Genomic DNA, 19,194 nt, shown 5'->3' with positions numbered 1-19,194 from the left:
AAGAAGAAGCAGTGCCCATGAAGACTTCGTTCCATAGCTCCTCCTCAGTTACAAAACTTAATAATTGTCTGCCTACACAGGCGGAGAGACACCAGAAACAAGGGCCAGTACCTCAGACATTTAGCTATTCCTTGAGGTGTGGACAGCAGTTATCTCCCTCTTTCATCCACAATTTAACAAAAAGACTCCACACTCCAGTTCTTGACTGATACGCAGCCGCAAGTAGACAGTGATGGTTGAGATTTTACCTACTTCCACTTTTAAATTTATTGTTCTTTACTGACCACCTCTAAGCTTTTGCCCACTCGGGTTGCCAGCTGCCCTCTGGAAATACCCAACTTCCCCAACAGATGCTCAGAGTGCTTCCTGGAGGCACCTGCCTGCCTACAACCACCCTACTGGGAACGTATACTAATTTTGTGATGTTGTGATCTGCAGGTTGGTTTTCTAGACGTTCCTTTAGTCAAGCAAACATTACCAGAAATACCATTAGTTCCTTCTTTCCCCCACCATCACATTTGTGTTGCTATATGATCAATTCCTACATAAAAAGCAAAGGAACAATGACACTTAGGCTATGAAACACTTTCTCTGATGACTCGTGCATTTTAGGAGGTTTATATTTACAAGTGATTCATGCATTAAAGATTCCAAAGTTTTTTAAAAAAAAAAAACCACCTTCAGGAAAAGAAGAGTCCTTAATGTTTAATAAAGGCTGCTTCTGCTACCAATCACATCATGTGAATGGTTCCTCAACAGAGAAGTGCGACAGGAAGTAAAGTAAGTTTTCAGTACTAGCTGCACGTTTACACTCACACACATACCTTTTGTCTCCATTGTTGGGACCCGAAGGCAGCTGAAGGTAGAGGTAGAGTTTCTCTAGGTCTGTAAACTTCTCAACTTCTTGCTAGAAAACAAAGGTGTTTTGGTTAAAACAAAACAAACAACAAAAAAGGGTGGGAGGAAGGAGAAGAAGAAAAAGTAAACAGTAAGAGTTGAGCCTGACAGCTAAAAATGCTCATCGAATAGTGTATTTCTAAATAATGTAGTTTCACACAAGAAAATATCTACTTATGTGAAAGAATGTGACTGTGAGCTCTCTGGGACTAGAAATGTGATTTTCTATTTTATTTGCACACCATCACACACTAGAAAGCACTTGTGACCATTACAAAATTCACACACAAAAAAAGCAGAATCTGGAAACATGTCAGTAACTGATCACTTCTGCAACCAGGCATGCAACATGAAAACTTTATCTTCTCAGAACACACATGAAGCACCTCTGAGAACACAGCATCAAAAAACAGCTGTGCTGTAACAACGCGGGATGTCAGACCTGATCCTGTGATCCACTACACATTAATAGTCAAGTTTCACAGACTTCAATGAAGCCGCTTTAAAATCTATCTATATACATATGTATTTTTTTGTTTCCTTTGGAAATCGGAATTACTGAACAGGTACTGAAGACAAGCCATTCAGTTAACATGAATCTCGGTGATACTGGACTCCTCCTCCAGAGGATACCAGCTGAGGATCAGTCACAAGGGGACATTTTACCTGGTGTATGCAAATAGTGATTGTTACATACAAACCAGCTACATGGACTTAGAAATACTAGGAAAATCAGTTGTGGTAATGTGCTCAGGCCTGCTTCAGCAACAGTGCGAGCAAAGCCGTGCAGCAAGGAGCGAATGGGTTCTCCTTCAGGAAGATGCTGCAGAAGCCATGCATGAGGTGGTGCACCATGAGTACAGAGCCAAAGACTGACATGATGCCTTTTTAAGTCAGAATACAGCTTTTGGATTACAGTTAATTCTCTTTTCCTTTACTGTTGTTGTCCAAAAGGAAGAGAAGAGAAGAGAGCAGGACCAACAGGTAATGAGACCTGACTGTTTGCTTCAGCAATGAGCAGAACAGAGAGCAGGGAAACCAAAAACCTAAACGTCACTTCAAACCGGGGCTCCCTACACTCCCAGTCATCTCCAGATCCCCTTTGCTTCAGCCAGCACAAAATTAACAGCAGCACTAGAGAGAGGCGAGCTCCCACCTCCCCTCCGCTGGCTTGGTGGCCAACGCGTGGGTCCCCTCCCCGACCTGGCCTCTGGGCAAGGACCGGCAGGACATGCCGTCCGGGGAAGGGCACTGGCAGAGCGCAGCGGCTCGCTCATCCCCACCGTCTGAACTCACCGCAAAACCAGTCCACAGAACTGGGCCACCAGCAATGCGACAGACCTCCTCAGAGCCAAGAGAAACACTTCCAGCAGCAGCCAGGTAACAGGCCCTAGATTTGTTGCTTTTATAAGCTGCAGCAAACCACAACTTTGTCAGTTTTAAAGAAAAAAAAAAAACAAACTCCTGAAATTTGCTGACACCGATTTCTGCATGGCTCTACAGCAGCTTACACAGCAGTGGAGCTCAGACCACCAAATATCCAGAGAAGTATTTCTTAATGGGTGCATTTTGTCAAATTCTCTGTTCTTCCTTTCCTGCATAAATCATAGCATTTGGACTGGTGGGTTTTCCTTTAACAAATCCATTATTGAAAGATTAACATTTCTCAAAGAAAGAATTTACAGAAAATTAATCATTTATTTATGAAAAGATAGAAATTTGACAACTGCAAGAAAACTTGCACTTCTTTATTAGACTTCCTCTTCTTCAAGGAACTTAGCTGCTTTTTGTTTTAAGCAGCACACCAAAGGATGCAGTTCAGGTGAGATTACCTTGCATGGTAAGCGCCAATTCATGCGGCAAAAGCATCCCAGACAAAATAAAAAAAACAAACCCTGATGACTTTGATGCTGAGGTAGAAGACAACCTCTTACTTCCAAATCTAGTGTGCCAGAGTGCAACATAAAGGGTGAAGTTTTGGAAGAAACATTAAAACTTTCATCAAAATACACTGAAGTAGTCTCAGTGCCCACTGTAGTGGAAGCAACTTCTGCTGTGCCCTGGCATGGAAGGACCCTGCCTGAGTCATGGAGGCTCCCCCTACACAGGTCCCATTCGTCATACCCCCTAATTAAAAACAAAACACAACACCCAATGATACATGTGTAGAGAAAAATTTTTACTGGGATTACGTTAGCAGAGCCTTTTCCAAAGGATGCATGCGAGGCAACAACTCTCTCATCAGCAAAAGTGCATCCCTAGAGCTGAGGCAGCTGAGGATGGTGGCTTTCTCACATCCTCAGAAGCAGCCGGACAGGGATGTTATCTCACTGTTTTCACTCAAAACCTGCTCCTCTCCACGCCTGGCCCCAGGCAGCACTCTCTGCAAAATTTCTCCAGCTTTCAGCAATGGCTGCGGGGAAGCCCCGGGGATGCAGGATCTCCTCGAAACAGGAGAGTTAACACGCAGCCAGGAGTCACAGGCTGTTCACAGAGGTAATCCTACTTGGGTGATAATTAGATAAACCTAAGCTTATTAGATGAGACTGAATCTATTTAGAGAAAATAATCTTAAAACTGAACAAGTGGCAGCAAAGAGATAGAGTATGACAGTCAGGAAACATGGCGTTTTGTCCATTTTAAAAATTTGTTAAATATTATGTTTTGTTTAGGCTGTTTTCTCAAAACATTTCTAAAACTCTCAAAACTTCGTTTACAACCTTGGTAAGTACAATCTCTTCTTCAACTTTGGCTGACATCCACCAGTGCTCAGTGCTAAAGGTCTGGTGAATTCAGTAATAATTCTGTTACTGTAACTGTTCAAAGTATCAAAACTTTCACATTTAATGCAATCAGAGATGAATTTGGGCAACTGGAGGAACATCTCAGTAGGCCTACTGACTACTGACCGAGAAGAGATTCATTCATCCTGAGTTTTTCGTTGTGCTAAGTTGGATGCATATGAAAATAAATGAAAAGAAACAAGAACACAAAATATACTATACACTTTCTCTACCATCACCCCCCAAATAGGTCAATACGGTGGAAAAAAATAGGCTAATAGCGCAGAAAAGAGTGACAGCATCAAAAGGAAGACTGTGATGCTGGCATCACCTTGGACAAATTTCCCTTTGCATAGCCCATTAAAGCTTATGCTACAGTAGTTTCAAAACCCATACAGAATGTAAAATGTCTAGGGGATCCTTTTCTGCTACTTAAAAGGATCTAAGTAAAAATTTTGCTTGAAGTTTCCTGACCTTGATTGACTGGTTCTATCAAATCAGATGAAGACTGTCTAATTCTCCAAAGGCTATTTATAAACTGTATTTCTTGAAGGTGCATTAGAAAAATGTATAAGCATGCTAAACTGCTTGCAGGACTGAGGTGTAAAGCCATCACAAAGCACCACCTCTGTTACTTTTGGTCTTCACACGTTATGTCTACCTCCTGTGATTGGAACCACGTTAAATAAAGGAAGATCCAGTGAAGATAGGGAGCAAGCAGTGTTCACACTTATTTTCACAACTTGGCTTCAATTTAGCAAAAAAATATATCAAGAACTCAAGATATGAGTGATCTTATATTCCAAGACAGAAAAACTAAGGACCAAGAATTAGAAAATTTGTTCCAAGGCTAAGCCAAGACTTTCAGTAACATATAAAGGAGCAGAAATCTCTGATATTTTTGACAGTTACCAAATACAGATAGTTTACCAAAGAAATGCAAAAAATAAGTAGCAAACAAATTAAACCAGAGATCCACTCATATTTGCGTTATCAGCAGCCGCAGATCTGCTCCAAATGAATCTGTCCTTTTGCTATCTAAGAAAGACACAGAACAAGGATCTCTTAGGAACAGATGCAACTTTCTTTTTCATTCTAACAGGCATTTTGATTGAGCAAATAAACAGCTGTGAAATAAACCAGGATGGCCAAAATATTGTTTGGTTGGTTGGTTTTTTAAAATGAAAATAGCAGGTTTTGACATCTGGTTCCATTCTGAGGGATGCCAACTAGACACTGAAACTTTTCGCAGCACAAAGAGTCAAAGATCAGTTCAACACAGAATGTGGTTAAGGACTTAATCTGTTATAGGAAACAGGGGTTTATGTTCCTGCTTGAACCAGAGAACCTAGAAATTTGAACATGAGTCTCCAGAATCACAGAAAATTGTTTAAGGTTTCCTGACCATCACGGATTGGTTCTGTCTACCTGGTTTTCTCTGACTGCCGGTCTACTGTCAGGTCACAAACGTTAGTGAAGTTTCATCCTAAAGTTGTCAAAAGGGACTACCATGGGAAAACTCCAGGGAACGTGCTTTTTCTAGATTGTTTTAAAGAAGAAAATATTTAGTCAGGCCAAACTTTAAATAAGATAGAGGGAGAATATACTAAGGAACAATTAGCAGAGTTACAACTTCTGCAATGAACACGGTGAAAAATGGCATTCAAATTTGAACTATCTAGTATTTCCACAATGAAGGTAGAATTACAGGTTATTTCTGTCCTCAAGTTCTGGTGAAGAAGAGGCTGAAGGCCGGGGCACTGCTGCAAGCTTTTTGCAAGACTACTATTTTAGAGAGCATGAACTGATCTTAATATTTCTTTCCACATGTTGAGTATTTATAGATAACTATAATCAAAGTAAAAAAGGCTATGCCAATGGCAACGTAACTTGCATCTACTGGCAGACTGGTTGTAAAAACTTGTCATACTTCAGCAGAACAAACATCTATTATTTAACAACCAGACTAAGAATAGCAAAGTAGTCAAGCAATCATCTCCCCACTTCGTGAATAGAGAAACAAGAAGCAAAGGTTAAATAATTTGCTCAAGGTCAGATGATTTGTTGGAAATATGATCAAGACAGAAAATAGCTAATACGAAACAGAACCTATTACTCTAAAAAGCTCCTAATAAATACATATGATATGCTTTATCTGAACAGAAGCAGGAACATATTTCAGGTGTTAAATATTCCAAACAAGCCCTAAAAACACGCAGCAGCTTTGTACTGACAGTGTCCAAGCACAGCTGCCAGAGCTTCACAGAGATTCTGCCTGTCTCACATAGGGCCAAAAGGACAAGTGACGAGCTACCACCTTTCTCCGCAGCAGGACCAAGGCACATTGCTTCAACAGATCTTACCCACTGCTGCAGCCCATATGGTAACTGCTCCAGCCATCAGCAGCTTTGGTTTTCATGGCCATCGATCCAGTACTCTCTCACCAGCACTGACCTCTTTTCAGAGGGCTAAGTAAAGAAACCTTAACCTTCTTGCCGAGCGATTATATGGAGCATACCATTTTAAAAATCAGGTTCAAGAGTTCACTTAGTATGTGGCAACAAACATAACAACTGAAGTCATAAGAGAATCCACTGCTAGACGTGTTTACTACAGTTAAAAAGATGTTATAATGAATTTTTAATGTCTGTTTACACCACAATTCTGGCTAATTATCTTTTTTGGATTGCACAGTATACAATGATTTTCTTATGATCTTCCAGAAACTGACAGTATGTCAGAATGTAAGTGGTGCAGCACAACAGGCAAAAGGCAGTTAACTTTGGTCTCTTGTATGAGTAATTGCAGCCCCAGTGCCCTTACACTAGCTGCTTTCCATAGCCCTCCGCTGCTAGCTACCTCCACAACAAAGATGATCGCCATCACCTCTGTTTCTTCTTCCTACTTCTCTCTTGCTATCCTATGTTGAACTAGGCAGTCTATGTGCTAAAGAGCATTCCCGTGTGGCTCTGCACACTGCGGCTGTGACTGGTGCTACCAAACACAAACGGCAACAAGTGGAGTCTGATTTTTCTCTACTGGTGTTTTTTCTTTTAAGATTGCTAGCAAACTGATCAAGTTTAAATGCTTTAAGGTATCATCAGCACCTCCCAATATAACTGAAAGCTAGTCCCAAATCTCCTCTTCACAGTAAGAAGGGAGACAAGGGACAGACATTGTCCCTTTATTCTGTACAAGACCAATTCAAAGACCCTGAAAAGGTTTCTAACTGAACCAAAAACTTAAGAAAGTGCACTTAAATGAAACATTCTGACCTCCCCATAAGCTTGGAGTCAGACTCTTTGCAGGCAGCTGGTACCCCAGTCACAGGACCGCTCTGACAAACCCATACACATTCCACCAAAGAGGCAATCTGCTCATCTACCTCCTGCAGAACAAAACTGGACAGGGCTGCAAGGAAGCTCCAAACAAGTTATGTAGAGCTATATAGTTATAGCATTCTAGTTTAACATACTTCTAGATTCTGTCTTGCATCTCACAGCTTTCCAAAAGCATGTAAAAATGCAGAAACCATTTTGCCAGAATTCAGCTTAATTTTTATTTCCTGAAACTATTCTGATCTTGGATTTTTCTTTTTTAAACTACCTGTTCTACTTTTGCTAACCTAGAGTGGTCTTTCCACTGTTGACAGGACTCCTCTGAACTCATTAGCAGGACAGACAAGAAGGCATTTGGAACAGAAAATTAGACCATCAGGACACTGCTGCTCTGTTCCAAGCCAAGCTATGGAGCTGTGAGTCCAAAAGCACTATTCAGAAAAATAGCTTGTCCCTCCAGTGGATAAGACCTACACAAATGAAGAGCTCACACAACCTGATAATCCCTACCTAGTACCCTGGGTCCACAAAACTGTGGAATTTAATGCAAGAGTAGTCCTAGCGTAATTCCATTTTCTTAAAACTGATTTCCAAGAAGCAGATGACCAGTTAACCTCCTACTTATTTACTTCCTCTCCTGTAGTTAGGAACACCTACCCCACTTCCCATTTTTCACCACAGAAAAACCTGGTGTTAAGAGTTTTACAAGTGCAATTTTGCAATTTGCCCTTTGCCACTTAAGATTGACATACACAAAAATGAAGATCTTAAGACACCTGCTTTGCGTCCACAAATGTCAATGAGGAATAAAGTGGAAAAAATCGATATTTTGCATTGCTAGTTTAGTTGGATGCCTCCAAGAATTTTGAAACATAGGCAAAATTGGGTCCAAAGTTTGTTTGCAATACAACAATACAGCTTAAACCTCTTATCACAATAAATTAAGACAACATTTTAAGGAAAGAGAATCCAGTGCCATCTGAATTAGCCTTCGATAATGTGACTTTAAGGAGTATTCTTATCTAGCTCAGCCATACAGCTGAACAGATTCTATTTGATAGTATCCAGATGGTTGTCTATGTCATCTTTTTATCTTACCCGCTGGTACTTCTAGATGAAATGCCGAAGGTAAAAAGTCAGAATAAGCAGTCCCTTCCAGTCTTAAGATTTACAAACTCAGACTCTGATTTAAAGAAACTTGCAACCTGCTCACTATTAAAAACAAACAAATAAAACCTCTTTCTGAGTTAGCACTAGATATTTGCTTCCCAGAAAAAAAAAAATCTCTTATCACTGTCTAGATCCTGTTATTTTACTGCACAAAGGAAGACTATGTTTATGTGTTTCAAGGGCTTTCATTCTTCAAATCAGGATACATCTCTCTGTCCTAAGTAGTATAGCAGAGCTAACAGCAGTGCTGCACGTTTCTGGGGAGGTACCTGAGATGGTGTGCAGCTTTCGAAGTTAGCAAGATTTAAAAAAACAAACCAAAAATCTGACAAGTATGACACCTGCAAGATTTTCACAGACCAGGACATTAGTCTGCCAGGTTTTGTGCAAACATGCAGTTCAATCCAGTTCCTTCCTTAAAATGTAGTACCCACCATGAATTAACTGTTTCAAGGAAACAACAACACAAGCAATAATCACTGTCATTAAAGGCCTAAAGAGCAATGGAACTTGAAGGCACAATGAGCTTCTTGCATACTCTGATCTGTGCAATACATAATCCTGCATTTAATAAAATCATGCTTACAAAAGCAGTAAGTCACCTTTCTGTGCTGTACCTATACTGACAGTTCTACAAGTGGCAATCATAGCCACTTGCTGCTCACGATGAGGTGTCAATGTTTCCACAGAAAACAAACACCAAACCCACATCATGTATTTTTTTGACAATGGGAACTAATTTTGATCACATTTAGTGGTAGTACCTTAAAGCACTACTAAGGAAAGGCTTCATAACAGCTGCCAGTCTCCAGAGCCATCTATTTTGGTCTTGCAGTTTATTAAATATTAAAAAGCATTCTGGAATTGTACTTACCAAAATGCAGTCCACTTTAGATTGTACAGTTTTGCTAGACGTGAGGAAAGAAAGAGAGAATAGAAATCTTGAATTAATCTAAACAGCAATGACAAATACATTACATATTAGAATTTCTACCACTGTACTACAGGCTTAATCTCCTACTGTGAAATACCCTGCTAGTCTATGGAAGAATAGGCATCTGGTTATTTTTTTTGTACAAAGTCACCCCAAACTTAACTGTTTGTTAGAATTCTTGCTGGTTTGCTCTTTTATATACAGAACTGTACTTTTTTTTTTTTAATGAAATGTCATTGCAACTGGGAGCTATTATTCCAAGTTGCAAAGCAGCCAGGATGGTTGCCACTACTTTTATTGTAAGCTCTTCCACAATTCAGATGCATTTTACTTGTTCATCTGTAAACACAATTAACACTCCCTTCTCCCCACACTTCAGCAAACCCCACCACTTCAAGACATTTATTTCCAGCTTTCCAAAGAGCTGCTACAAAGCAGACAATTAGTATACCACTGGCAACTAAGGAGTTTTCCATGTTAGCCTCACTACCTCCCAGCTGGCTTATTAAGATGACATTGGGTGGGGACTGAATTAAAGATTGCCATAAATGACCTCAGTACACATGCCAAGGAGTGCAAATGGTATGGAACTTATTATACTTCACACACATAAGCAGCTTTTGTGTTTCTTCAGGGTGCTGTATTTCATATATTCAGTCTGACTGCATCAGCTGAAGGCATTTTATCATCGCTCTGAAGAGGAGCAGGAGCTTTAACATGCAAAAACCAATAGCCTTTACTGCTGGGCACCTACTAAACAAGCACTAAACAACCATTTCAGAGTTCAGGAAGCGATTCTTTCCTAGTAGAATAAAACATAACTCAATCTCCTGTTAACACAATAAAACATCTCATTTCCAGTTATTTTACTTTTGTACAGGTGCTACAACGTACAAAGAAACACCAAGTAAGGTATCTGATGGATATACTAAAATCATAAGTAAGAAACAAGCCAAACAACCGGCTCTAGAGTCTGGTGGTGATAGGAACCAAAGCCACTGAACCAGCACCTACTGTTGTACCAGATGCTCAAAGAGGCAGGAGCTCGGCTGTCCTGCTTGTTAACACCACCTCATTTTGAAACCAGACAGTCTAAAAATCTGTTCTGCGGGAGCTGCTAATACTGATGCCCCTTCCGACGCAAGAACTGCATATGCTATAGTGACAGAATACAATAAAAAATTTCAACAGGTAAGAATATACTACAAGTCCACTGAAGCAGATACATCAGCAGACATCCACTTCAGCTGACTTTGTGTAGGAGAAGACAATCAGATGGGTGGACATCCAGGAACACCAGGAAGGTAAAGCAGAGCTGTCGGGGATTTGTGAGAACAGGGAATGCTAAGGACGGTAAAATGGGACCTTCTCCTTGCCGTGGGGAAGACGCTCACATCTATTGGGTTCCCTTTAGTTGCTACAAATGTCATCTCGCTTTTCAAAAACCACTGTCTTACTAGAAAAGTGAAAGGACACCAAGCATGGAAACCTGCTGCTGCTGCTAAGAGTTATCACTGTGTCTGACCCAAAGCTGACCAAGGCATGCTGACACAGACGGCTGCTCCAGCAGCACTTCTTTCACCCTGGACCCCACCTCGCCCCCCTGCCTCCTCCCCCTAGCAGGGGCCCGCAATCCCTGTGCTGCTACAGATCCACAGCCTCTCCTACAAAGCACTGCTCGTGGCAGCAGGCAACCGGGCTTACGCATATGTACCCATTTTTGTACCTAAACCTTTCCTATGGCTTCACATGATAGCTTAACACAGAAAAGGCGCGTGGAGGAGGAGAAGGGGATGCAGGGTACAGGCAGATCAAACTTAGTCCAAATACAGCCCCTGCTCTACAGACTTGCAGACGACATTGCGTGCTAGGCTTTTCGAACGAACATGCTTCAGCCAGCACCGTTTCCCATCCTGCTAGGTTCTGCCAAATTGCACATAAGCACGCCCGTTTGCATTAATATTTTCTTCTTGCAAAGAGAAAGAGGCAAGTTGCCAGGAGGCAGCTGGGCAGGAGATCCCTAGAGCTGTCCTTTTTTCTCCAAATATCAGTCTGAGTCAGTAAATGTAAACTCTCAAATTTAGTTCAGGCTCGTCCAATTGTGACCTCTGCTCCTACAGCACCGATCAACGGTGTCAAGACACCGCGGCAGAAGAGCAATAGTAAGGCCAAATACAATTTCCCTATGTTTCCTTTTCGTCAACTGGCGGCACAAAAAAGACAGTCAAGTTCATGTCCTCCAATCTGCAAGCAGATGTTGTGACATTTTAAAAGGCAAAGGTCCCATGGCTTCAGCAGGGGTAAGTGTGATGTCTATTTTAGCAGCAACTTTTTTCATCTCCTGTTCCATGTTCCCTAGTATACTGGGGGAGGACATCATTAAAATTTGTTAGTGGTAAACTGAGGCTTCCTTCATCTTAGCCACAGTACAGGTTAACATGGCCTGATGCTATAAAGCCTGTGCCTAATGACATAAATGCTTATTTACCTTCCAGTGGAGTTGATCCACGTCAAAGTCAAGCAACAGCAACCCTGAGGAACGAGCCCTTTGACTGTGAAGGTGCTGGGACACTGACCTGCTCATGGTCCTGAGCACTGCACAGAAAAGCTCCACCTGGTGACACTGCAGGATACATCTCCATTGAGTCAGGAGATAAAAGGACAAGTGACAAAGGTGGCACAGGAACAGCCATCCCAGTTACAATGTATTTGCCACTTCTGTTTATTTCATCCCACTTCTTCATTCCCTAACAGGACAGATGTGTTTTGAAAGCTGAAATTTCATTTACAAATAAATAAGTCTGCTTCTATCTCTGTCAAACGCATCCCTTATCTGGTTACTACTGTGATTACAGTAACTGCAACCAGCAATCCCAAGAGCAAGGCTGAACCAGGTCCTACACAGAGCTGTTCCTACTGTTCAGAGTCTGCTACCCACACGCTTTGCTACGCATCTAGAAACAGCTGCAGGAGAGCAGTGGGAGTCATAGATGTTCTCGCTAATGAAAATAACTGTTTGAATCTATTAGGGACCTGAGCCCATTGGAAAACCAAACTTGGAAACCGCACCGTAAGCCAGCAGCCAGCATTGCCCCTCCCGCAGCGCTGCTCCTGGGGGCTTGCTGTGACTCACCCCCACCTAGAAGCACAGCTGATATTACTCCTCTTTTGTAGGTCTTCATGCTTCTATGATTCTATACTGACAGTCTCCCTGAAGTTAAACTAGTTCACTTACTTGATCTAAAACTTAATTCAGTCTACTTCAAGCAGTTTCATCCAAGACAAGAAGGTGCCTTTGCCGAATCTGGAGGTAGCTGTCTCTTACAAGTGATAACAAAGGTGGCTGCTTTTACAGCTGCCTTGGATTTACCAGCTTGCACCAGATAGTGACCCACCACAAGAACCTGGGAGCATAAAACTATATACCAAAACTTTGCCCCCCCCCCAAAAAAAAAAGAAGAATGACACTATCACAACCAACAATGAACCTTTTCATCAGTGGATGCAGACTGTTTGAAAGTTAAAGCACACTGAGTGACTCAAGAGGGACATAGTCCTCTTCTACTGTCTACAGAAACGCTCCTCAAACATGTCAACTCTGCCCCAAACACTACCAGTCTGCTTCAACCCGCTCATCTCTGAAGAACTACCATCAGCCACTCAAAAACAAGAGCCTGGCTTCTACTACTTAGAAAAACAGCAGCGAAAAAGGGGTTTCTTAGCCTTTGGTTTAGAGAAACATCACAGGGTGGCTCCCTGCAAAAGCCGTTGTGTTTCATGGAGACCTCCAGTCCTACATCCTCCCAGGGAACACACCTTGGCTCCTTTGGGTCTGCAGCAGAAAGCCTTAGTGCAAAGCCACCAGCCCATCTTAACAGCCCCAGCTTTTGACTTAACCTTTAGGGCCAAGATCTTGAGAGAATCTTGAAGGCAACTTTTGAAGGCTGCAGTAATTTAAGCTCCTAAATGCTGAAGCCACGTTGACAAACTCCAGAAAGTATCTTGGGGAGGACAGGGAGGGGAGAAATAAGACTAAAGCATTTCCTCAAACTGTTCTTCTATCTTATGCCAAAGTATGCATGTCTGCTTTCCCTGACCTATTTATGTATTTCTACTCAAAACAGCCCTGACTTGGCATGGACAGAATGAGGAGTGTGTTCTCTCCCCAGGTGTGCAGCTGGGTTTACTTTGCAGTGAGGGAGAGATGGAAGGGTAAAAGCAGGAGAAAGCAAGGAGATGTAATTTTTTTCAAAGTGGCATAAAACCAGATGCTGCCAACCTTCCTCTAATTCAGCAATGCTTTACTTTCAGGAGTAGGTAACTGAACTACGTTGAGCAACACGGGACTATCGTATTACAAGAGGTGGCAGAATTCAGTTGCTCTGAGCACACCAAGTATTTCCTTAGTGCTGCAAATAGTAGAAGCCATATAACCACAAGGGGTATGAGAAGCCTTATGTCTGTGAGACCAGAAAGGGAAAGGTGGTTGGGAGAGGTATAAGGAAGCCCTCGAACTTATTAGCTACTGCCTAGTTAACCCTAAGCCTTCTCAAAGCCTGCGCAGCCACTGAAACTAACCCTTACCAGCTTTCCAACTGCAGAGCACTCACTCCCTATGAAAGCCAGTAGCATAACAAATACGAGGGAGCATGCACACGTGCACAGGGCACACGCTGTACAAACACCCACCCACTGCAGCACAACTCTGGTCCTGGGACACATTGTCCAGAGGAGGATGCTGGCCAAGGGGCTCCCGGTTGTGTTCCCAGCTGAAGTGGGACAGCAGCCCCCACCCCCCCAGGACACCGTGGTCCTGCTCAGGCAGGGGACCTCCCAGACCCAAAGTCACACGGGACACAGCTCTCATCATTCAGGCACTAGCAGCGGACTCAATCTTTGAATGGAGGAAGATGTTAGTAACAGCAACAAGTCCAGTTCAGCAAAATTCAGGGGACAAGCGGAGCCACAATTTATTGTGCAAAATATCATAATGGTTTGACTAGGTGGTCAAACCCAGACAGTCCAGGGTGATTTTTTTCATTCTAAGTTTCGTATCACCAGTGAAGTTGCCACAGATACTCTGTATCTCCTTCAGCCCAAGACCGCGGATATCTGCATAAACTGGAACACTCTTGTAGCTGTGTTTCATGTGCTTGGTACACTTTGGGCAGCCTAGGGAAAACATTCTTTCTGCCAGACCCTAATGCAATTTATGAAAAGGAACCATTTTCCATCACTGCTAATAGCTGTGCCATACATCACGAAGACAGGATACGACTCCTGACCCAACAGCAAGGGTTCCCCACTGCAGGGCTCCCAGTTTCCAGTACTTACGCATTATGTTACATTATTACCCAATACACACAGGGCACAGTAAGAAAAGTTGCAACTAGAAAGGAAAATCCCAGCGTACAGTTATTTATCATTGGCACAGTTAACTAGTTACCATCTGAGATGGTAAACCACCTACCCTCTCAGACAATTAACGAAGAGAGAGAGAGGAGGTTTACGCAGTTCTAAAATAAGCTTTCTTTGGAGAAGAGGAAAAAACCAAAACCAAACCAAGAACGCTGTAAGGTTTTTTTCCTCTTGAGGGATCAGCACAAGACCAGCAACACCTCAGCGCAGCCCCGGCGCAGGAAGAGGAGCAGGGGCTGTCTGGGACCCCAGGAAGCCCTCCCAACTGCTCACTCCCAGCCCATGTGTATGACCCTAATGCTCTACGGCCACACGCTGCTCCCCCAATATTTTTAAGCAGATATCTGAAAACAAGCCTTCCGTACGAGAAGGATACCCAAGATAGCAGAGCTGTCTGCCAAGGAAGAATTATTTTGGCCATGCAGCCTTTTCAAAATTACTCAGGTCTGAAAAGCCTCCACTTCCCACTGCATCAGTCATTTCCCCCATACAATCTCTGAGGGCTGGTTGTCAAACTATTTAACAACAGGGTCTACAGGTAGTCTTGAAAGGCTGCTTCTACGGGGAGCAATACCACTTGAGTAGCATTTGCCAGGCCCGCATCTCCCAGGCAGAAGAGGTATTTGGGTGTTGATAGCACCCAGGAGCTCCTTTTCCTGTGCAGTGTCCTGCTGCCTCTGCCTCTTGCAAAAACCCAGCTAGCTCCCGAGGAAAGCAAGTTAAGGCTCCGCTACTAAATACCAACAGTGACCGTTTTGGCAGAGTCATCTTTCTGAAAGCCACATTAAAATAGAGAGGGTCATTATTAAACTGACCACACATCCTTTCGGAAAGATTCAATATCTCTTCCACAACTCTGACGACATCAGGTGACATTTAAAAAAAAAAGTATCTATTTAACTCTGCATGCTGTGGGGAACCACTCAATAAAAGGATTACCAACCCTATTACAGTAAGTGGTACTACCAGAAAGGTACTATTATCACATATTATCACATCCTTACCACAACAAGCACTGTGTCCCAGCAGTGCCTGCAGGACTCAGCCCTTAATTCTTAATCTTACTGAATTAATGCTTCTCTTTCTAACAGCTCTAAATATATCTTTATATAACCTTCCATTCAGAAGCACAAAGAAATGTTAAACTGGAGCCAAGGATCATCTAAGGAGAAAATTATGAAACAGCCGCCTATGTGTGCTGCTACTCAATTAACATCTTAACATATGCCATGTTACATTGTCTGGCTTGGCTCACGTTGATAAAGAAGTAAAATGGCTGTAAAAGCATTTCAATTAAATATTTAGAAAGCAGAGCTGCAAAAGGTTGAAACATGTTTGAATCAGTGAAGTGACGACTATATATACTGCACCGCTAATGGAGTCAGAGCTTTTGCTAGCACAGGTTACGGAGGAAGCGAAGCACACCAAAGGCGGGCAGGTCCCCAAGCCGCCCCTGGCAGCCCAGAGCGCCTGACTCCCCTCCCACCCGCACCCCGCACCCTGGGGCAGGCAGAAGCCCAAACCCAGGTGGCTTCTGATGGCACCCAGGGGCTGGCTCCTGGCCTGTGCTTCTCCCTCCCCTGGGCATAACTCAACATCAGACCTTAGAGACAAGGCACTTGAACCTACCACAAACACAAGGTACGGAACCAAAACATTTAATACAAGACGAACTACATCTTCCAGTATTCAAATGCAGATATATTCTTACTCCAGAGGAAAGCTACAGGCACCATACTTGCATCTTGGAAGCACATGAAGCATTGTTATTTCCCCAAAGCGTAGAAACAGCCACTGAAGTGTAGAAAAGCATCCCACTCTGGGGCCTCAAAAAAGTAAACAAAGCAAGTATTCACCCATTTCTAAGTATTGGCTCTTTCAGCTTGAAGGCAGATGACTCCTCAATCCCAGTCAAACCACTCTCCTCAGCAAAATAAGGAAGCAACAAACACAGCAAGCCGTTAAAACAGTACAAGGGCGAGCTGCAACCATTTCATCTTCCCTGTAACCTAATCTACCTCCTTCCACTTAAAGAGAATAAGCCAGACCAGTTTTCCATCAGACACAAGAAGGAGCGATGCTGCATCGCAGTGCTGAAAAAAGTAGTAGTTCAGTATGCCATGACATTTTAAGTTAGTGAAGCTTAAAACTGGTCAAATGCATGACTTCAACACTTGTTACCAAAATAAACGCAACTAAAGTATTTCATACAGGATAAAAATTTAATCTCTTCACCATTTCTGACACTACGATGACTTTATGAGTATTAAATAATGCCAACTACACAAACAGCTGAACAAGGAAGGAAGATAAAGCTGCTAATGAAACGCCCAAGTCTCAAATGCAGCCCATTGTAATGAACTGCCAAGAAATAATTAGCTGGCAGATACCAGAATACCTACATCCGAAATTTAGGTCTATAAACATCTCTTTTAGCTCTCTGAAGAAATCTAGCTGTATTCAATGCTAAAGGCTTGTTTCACAGTTCTTAAAATAACTGGGAAGAACTTGCAACAACCACACACTGCCAGGTGCTCTAATTCCAGCAACAAGACAGTCATTTAAGTTCCTGGGGGTTTTTTTACATTTATTTAAATACAGTATTTTGCCACAAGTTACTTTAATGAACTCTTAGAAGAGACAAAGAAAACGTTTTTACACAGCTCTCACCCTGCTTCTTTCAGCATTGCTCTGAATTAAAATCAGTGCGTATTGTTATATTCAGGCAGGTCTCTATTCCAAAGATACGATGCCCTCTGTACATTATGTGGGAAGATAATATGACTTCAGAGGAGCGGCATCCTATATTTATTACTAATAATCTACACAGGGAACTTCAAGGCATTGTTCTAAGATCAGTCTGGAAGGATCAATTGCCTAGAAAGGCTAAATACAAAAAGCACAGGGTGATCTCAGTAAAGTGACATGAAAAAAAAGACTGCTCAAGTAGGAACTTAATCTAAAGTATATCCCACTAAAAGCAGAAAGAATGGATACAGCTGCCAGATACGCAGGTTTGTGGCTAAACGGCAAATCATCCATTGTAACGGCTCACATATTTCACAATTAAAACATCTGTTTTTAAAACTAATTATGAAAAAACAGATCCATCTTTGGTTGCTTCTGAATTCAGTCCATAGACGGATAAAAGATCTGTTGTGGTATTTTCAGCGATGGTCAGCAGAAGCCTAATCACAACATTATTGCTTAAGGCTAGTATTTCTAAGGGGTCTGAACTGGACATGCTATAAAGCACGATGACATTTTTCTCAAGCCTTTGTCCCACATGGCTCTAAAAAAGGATGCCTAGTGAAACTAAAGGGGTGACACTCCTCAGCAGCACTTACAAAAAAAAAAGGGGGAGGGAGAGCGAATAAAAGCACGCCTACAAAGCACGCGTGCACAAAATCATTTCACTTCCATGGCCGCAGAGCCAACAAGACAAGGAGGAGGAAGGCAGCATCTCGCTGCGCATCGCAGCCTGGCACAGGGCACAGACCAGGTCCTCCACTGCCTTTCCCTTGAGAAATGGTGGCTACAGACAGCTCATGGCAAAGTGAAACAATACTCACACTCATGAGAAAGTAGGAATGGTTTTACACTCTGCTTACATTTAATACACACCCATAAACATACAAATCTGTATAGGGCTATGTTTATTATACACAGTTACACCAAGCTCAGCTGAATCCAACATAAAAGCTTCCAGTGTTAGCAGCTCTACAGCAATGCTTTCCTATCATATGCATTTCCCAATGCTGGCATAGGTGCCTGGATGGCAGATTTAAGCCTGCTGATTAAAGGCATGTTTCTTCTTCTTTATTTCTCATTATTTCCTTTGACATTTCCATGACCCACAGCTATCCTAGTTACTTTCTGTCAACAAACAGGTTTGCTACTGGTTGTACCTCTTTGTTATCTTATTTGTTTGGTACACAGGGAGGTATCATCCAGTTAGCAGTGCCATAACCCAGTCCTACCCAACCTCTTCTCTGGCTTTACCCTAAGCAAGCACTAGCCTGCAGAGGAGACCCGACCCAAACCTCCTGCACCGCCAAGCCCAGCGCTGAGCCCCACACACTGCTTGAGTCCCACCAAGACTCGGACACACCACGCAGCCATCCCCTCTCCAAAATCTGCAGGGTCAACAGCAGAAGGCATCCCATTGTCAGTCTGGAAAGGAGCTCCAGCCTTCACACCACACCACCATCCCAATGCTACCCGGGGCCTGACACACGCTCAGAAGCAGTGGGGCATTTCGAGGGCTGCAGTGGGGCTGGTGAGCCCTTTGCAGATGCTGCACTGGGGAAGTCCAGGTTAACCCACAGGGCCTCCCTGGCACACGCTTTGTCCCTCCAAGCCACAGACAACCATCTTTCCCCTCCACATTAAACAGCTCACCCATAGGCATCAGCCTGTCTTTCTGCAAACAAATTCACTTTTTATCTAGTCCCCTCCTCCCAATGCTGCTTGCAACATCTTATTACCTCCACTTCTGCCCCATCTCTGGACATCTGCATTCCTCCTCCTCACTCCCTCTCCTCTCATGGCTGTCCACCACACAGCTCCTCTGCACCCTTTTTTCCACGTGAGGAACCTGTACCCCAGTGTGGACCTTGGTAACTCCCAGGGAATGCAATTCTTGCAACCTCTT

General features: G+C 42.8%; 1 protein-coding gene across 1 annotated transcript in view; it reads right to left on the bottom strand.

The window, feature by feature from the left end:
• The window catches only part of LOC104158830 (DNA-binding protein RFX7-like), a gene marked incomplete at its 3' end in the record, with an annotated part of 23,691 nt that extends 14,602 nt beyond the window's left edge, over positions 1 to 9,089 (bottom strand). Inside the window, exons 1-3 of the mRNA XM_009696583.1 lie at positions 9,063 to 9,089; positions 825 to 907; positions 517 to 526 (exon numbers count right to left, since the gene is read on the bottom strand). The remainder of the gene's footprint in view (positions 1 to 516; positions 527 to 824; positions 908 to 9,062) is intronic.
• Between the last annotated feature and the right edge of the window lie 10,105 nt (positions 9,090 to 19,194).

This window comes from Cariama cristata, unplaced genomic scaffold (assembly GCF_000690535.1).
Source record: "Cariama cristata isolate BGI_N322 unplaced genomic scaffold, ASM69053v1 scaffold24263, whole genome shotgun sequence".
NCBI lineage: Eukaryota > Metazoa > Chordata > Aves > Cariamiformes > Cariamidae > Cariama > Cariama cristata.
The sequence above is the reverse complement of the archived record's forward strand: the minus strand, read 5'-3'. Positions and strand labels throughout refer to the sequence as shown.